Raw genomic sequence first — 6000 nt, forward strand, 5'->3', positions numbered from 1 at the left:
ATATATATATATATATAGTTAAGATGCACTAGTGTTGCCATTAAATTATAGTAATGTTGAGACTTACTTGTCCAACTCTCAGATCAAAATTCAAAAAGTTGATTGTTACACTTCACAACTATATTAAAATTGGCTAATAAATGCAATATCATCTCACTTGATATCAATTATAAGTTATTAAAATTGTAAAGCATTTAATGTTATGGATTGATTATCTTCTTATAAAATATAGAACTTTTTAGTTGCAATATGAATTATATCATGTTTTCCATACATAGATCAAAATTCCACCAAAAAAGACTTCAAATTATCTAATATTAGATCTTATTGTTCAAGAAAAGATAAAAAAACTATAATAATGCTGAATTTGAAAGAAGTGTATCAATGAATCTAACTTATGAACTTGGAGTTGGATAGCTTTGGAGTTGAAGTTCAATCATGAGTTGTACTTGATTAATAAATCCTCAAAACTTAGATCATGTGCCATCAAACTTTTCAGGCTAGATAACTCTTAGTTTTGAATACCAAAAGGATATTCTATCATAGGAAAAAGGATATGATTTGGTACAGATGTTGAAGTAGCTCCAATCATATCTATATCTTCACTTCTTACCATTTTTATTGCTACTTGTAGTGGTAAATTGAGTTGATGCATTGCAAGCATCAACTCTCTCAATTGCTCTTACATTTGTGCCATTGCATTTTTTATTTTAATAAGCTCTACCATGATAATATTTTAAAAAAAATATCTAATATTACTGAAGACAAGCAGAAGAGAAGACTTGAGAACAAAGAAGATACTAACAACAATATTATTTTAGAAGAGAGTAATCCATAACTTCTAATATATTTATGTCTTATCAAGAGAAAGAAATAATCCACTCTTAATCAAGAGAAGACAAAGCTCTAATATTATAAGTATATTCTTATCAATCTGTCATAGACATGAACTAAAAAAGATGCATAAGCTTGAAAAATCTGTATAAAAAAAAAGTGACAAAATAGAAATAAAATAGTATATATATTAAAAAAAATAATTGGAATGGCTATTTTCAAAAGACAAGAAAACTAGAGACTCTTGAATCTAAACTAGAAGCAAGAAAGAAATTGAGAAGAGTGAAGAGGGCTTCACTCTTGCGTCTATATATACTATCTAACTAAGAGCTACATGGCAATATTCTATAGAACTTATAATATGTATTGACTTTGTAAGACACATACCTTAAGATATAAGGCAAGTTTTCTATATATGTGCTATATAGTTAGCTTGTTCTTTAAGCTACCAACATGTATGGCAAATGGTTAACTTATTGACTACGTTTTTAATCTAAAAAATTAATTATAGATACCTATAAAGTCAAAGCAACATCTATGAATATTTTAAGAAGCTTCTAAAGAAGATATTATGGAATTAACCTACTTTTACCTACTTTTATCTAATCATATAGATAATTATTGGTTTACATGTATATGTCCATGATACAATGTCCATTGCATCCATTAGTTGATTTATTAAGAATTACAAATCAAACTCTTTAAACAAGTTGACTATTGTTGTAAAATTGCAATAAGGCATATATATTAAAATTATAAATATAAGAATATTATATAGAAATAAAGTGAATATAAGTTTATATATGTAAAAATAAACTTTAAGATATAAATTCAAATTCACCTTTGTAAAGTTGTTTGAAATGTATAATCAAGTTAGGTCAAATTTTTTTTGAAATACATTAGAATTCTTCTAATTTTGATTTATTATAGAAAAAATATACATTTCAAGGTTTTTTTTGTATAATATATTATTATTCAAGTCTAGTTTCTATATCATCTTGATTCCAAAATATTATAAAGAAATAAGAGCTTAAAAATATTAAAATGTATTAGACTAAAATGCTAATTGTGAACTTTGATAATGGATAAAAATCTTTATTTGGTATGATTAAAGATCAACAATATAATCACAAATAAACATATTTTGGTTGTAGAAGAATTCAATGAATTGATCAAGTTATTCTAAAAATAATAATAATTTTACTAATTTCAATATCATCTCTATATACACCAAACATTCTTTGTTAGTTGCAACAACTTAAAAAGTTATTGAAACTAATTACATCTTGTACATAATGATATAGCATTAAAAAATTATATGCTTTATTACCTTTATTATTGGATTCATCTTTTTTTTTTACTATCTAAAGTATCTTGCTATCTTTTTTGTCCATTAAAGCAACAAGTTTGGTGAATTCAACATGTTGCATTGGTTGGTATGAAAAAAAAGAATATATTACTACTAAAAGATCTTCAATTTTTCATATAATCTTTATCTTTTAAAAATTCTTCAATACAAGATCAATTTGGTGGAACATACAATGTGTACTATATATCTATGGTGCATAGCTCTTAATTAATGGCCAAGTAACTCTAGTTTGCACTTCTTAAAAGATATTTTTTCTATTTGCCTCAAATAAAATTAATTTTTTTGTTATGTCTTTTTAATTAGAACTACTTCAAATGTGCAATGCATTCATAATTATTATTGTCAAACTTATGGCAATTATATTGTACGCCTCATATAGTGCCAATAATATTGGCTTAAGCAACTGCTATTGCTTCATGTAAATAAGCATACAAATCTAATTTGTATTATTAACATTTTTTATTAGCTACAAAAAAATACCAAAAAATTACAATCAAAGATTAAAAGAGTAGTATGTAATAAAAAAGTAAATTAATTTTTTAAAAAAGCTAAAATAGCCAAACATATTATAAATTGGATGTTAAAATATACCTTATTGTATGTGATAGCTATTTAGTTAGCATTCTTGATCTATATTACATTTTGATTGATCTAAATGTGCATCACTTTCACCATCTCTCAACCAACAATATGATTTTAGTCTTTTTTTTATATATATGATATCTTTAAAAAATTCAATAGGTGGTTCAAACTCTTATATTATATCATTTCTTGACCTACTTACAAAAATCGAAGATGGATGCATATTAGACATGCTTTCTTGTACATTCTCTAGATTCCTTTTGTTTTAGTTCAACTACAATCAATACTTGTCTTTGAGCATATAAAATTATATTCTTTACATATGCATAATTCTTTAAATAGTACAAGTTGTGGTTCTTTATAATACCTTTAATTTTTTTGAGTGATTTATAATGTTTGACATATTTTTTTAGGATATTCTATTTTCTTTTAATAACTTATCTTTAATTTCTATCAACATTACAAATCAAGTACTTAACAAGTTTAATTATATCATTCAAAGCTTTTGACATCTTTACCTATGATAAATTGGTTGCTTATGTTTCTTAAAGTTGCCTTGATGTCTTGTATTATTTGTATTATAAGATATGATTTAGTAGAACAAAATTTTATTGAGTCATCAATACTACTTAATATAAATATTATTTCTTCATCTAAAAAATTAATATATTATTTTTTTATCTTTATTAACAATTTAATTAGAAGCAACATTGTTTTTTTATTTTTATTTTTATTTTTATTTTTTAAGATTAATAAACCTCTTTTTAACTTCTTTTTTTCTATATCTTTTCTTCATCAACTATCTTTCGTTTTTCATTAACTCTAGTTCTATCCTTGTATAAGTAAGTAATCAAATCCAAAAAGATACTGCTACATATTGACTTTTCCAACAATTGCCATTTATATTCTTTTATAGGGATGCAAGTAAATATCTTGTAATACTCAATTTTAGTGATTTTAAAGGATATATCTTGTTTTACTTTGTTTGTAGAGAAGATATATTATTTGAATACAAAAGAAAGCCAATGTCCTTTGCATTATAGCTTAAGTGAAAATAAGCAAGGAAAGACTATAACTAGTTTTGACTACAATTGTACCAATGAAGTGTGTCCATTAATTTAAGGATCTTTATAGACTATGGTAACATTGTAAGTATTGGCATCTTTTGAATTTAAAGTTCTACAAGATTTGGCTACTTTTTAGAATCCAAGTTCTATTATTGTTCTATCATTCAATACTTACATGTTGTGTTCTTCTATAGTCCACCATACAATTAAATTCTAGAAGTCATTTGGAAAAAAATCCTAAATTTATAATTTTATGCTCAAATTCTCAACTCAAAATTCAAGAAAAGTATTTGAAAAAATCACATTAAAAGGTAGAACTTACAAATTACAAAGTACAAGATAACAATAAGAGAAATTATAAACAATGAAGTACAAAATTACAAGCTTGTAATATACTATAATAACAAAAAAAATATACAAAAAAATAGTATAATTGCAATGTTATATATAAGTAAATATAAAAATTATATATTAAAAAATTAAATATATATTAAGAAGTTTTTTGATGAAGCCATTATTAGATCTAAGTTTTTTTGTATAGAATATTATTCTTTATAAGTAGTTACACAACTTAAGTATTTTTTTACTCTGTAAAAGTAATATTAAAATAAATAAAATCAACAAATCTATTCAAAATAAAATTTTAAGTTAGTTTCAAAAAGAAAAAAAAAATATAGATACAAATACTAACAAAATCAATTAAGTAACTATAACTAAACTTTAAGAGACATTTTAATTCCTACCATCATACTCAAGAAATTTTTGTATTATAACATAGCTAATGAATAAAAGAGAGAAGAAAATATTATATTTTAGCAGATCTTATTTTAAAATATAGTAAAAATATTTCTTAAAAATATAGATAATAGTCAAGGAGGTAGTAAAATTAACAAGTGCTAATACTATCTTATTATAAAATAGACTTTTATTTATTTTGTAAAGCTATAAATAAGATAAAAAGATATATTAATAAAATTAGTATTATAGAAATATTAAAATAAAAGAAAATATTAGCTTCTAATAAAAATATCTAAAAAAACTAGATGTTGATATCTAAAGAAGACTAATTATGAAGATAGGTTGAAATCAAACCTTGAGCTATAAAACTATGTCCATACAAAAAATCTAGAATTATTTTATTGATTGAAGAGAAATATTAGAATAAAAAATTTATAAATTATAATTAGATATTAATTTTGAGTAATTTGAATCAATGTTAAATTTTTTATAGCTTTTCAAAGTAAGAGTTGTTTTCAATGATTTGGAATTTTGAAAAATAAAAAATGTTTATATGTTTGCATATTTTGTGAGCATTCCAATATACTAATAAGTAAAAATTTGTGGACTTGTGTATCTCCTCATCTTAGATTTGTTTTATAAATTTGAATTGAATTTAATGATTAGATTATAGATTATTAAAATTCAACCAAGTTAAGAACTCAAAATTTGAATTTTAAAGGTTAATAAGGATTTTTTTGATCTTAAGTAATTCATTAGTTGAATTAAAGCAAAATATTGTGAACAAGTTGTAAACTTAGCTTTTTAAATTTTTTTTGACTTTGAGTACAAGTAAACAATTCAATAAGAAGATTTTGCTATTAAAAGATCAATGTCAAGATTAGAGAAAGAAGACGGTTGGCATCCAAGAAATTAAGAAGTTCTTTTTTCAATTAAAAAGTTGGATTTTTTTTTTTAAAAAAATAAAAATTTTGCTTTTTGTTAACCATTAGATTGCAATGTATACAAAATTTAAAGCAAGATTAATAATTTGATCAATATTTATTAATTTTTTAAAGACTATCCTAAGGTTGATTAGGATTGGTTAGGTTTTGGTTAGCATTTCATTAAGACTTATGAAGGTTTATTTTGGATTTATTTAGAATTTATTAGAATTTTTTAAAAGATTTTGCTAGTATTATTGGAATTTATTTAGGATTTGATTAGAATTTGATTAGAATATTTTTAGAATTTTTTTTTATAATTTCTTTAGGATTTTTTTTTAGAATGTCTTTAAAGTTTCTTTATAATTTCTTTGTGATTTTTTTAAAGACTTCTTTAAGGACTTTTTATAAATTCTTTAGGAGCTTTTTTAAGATTATTTTATAATTTCTTTTAATGTTCTTGATAATTTTTTTGATGTTTTTTTAT

This window comes from Physcomitrium patens, chromosome 3 (genome assembly GCF_059467195.1).
Source record: "Physcomitrium patens ecotype Gransden chromosome 3, ASM5946719v1, whole genome shotgun sequence".
Lineage (NCBI taxonomy): Eukaryota > Viridiplantae > Streptophyta > Bryopsida > Funariales > Funariaceae > Physcomitrium > Physcomitrium patens.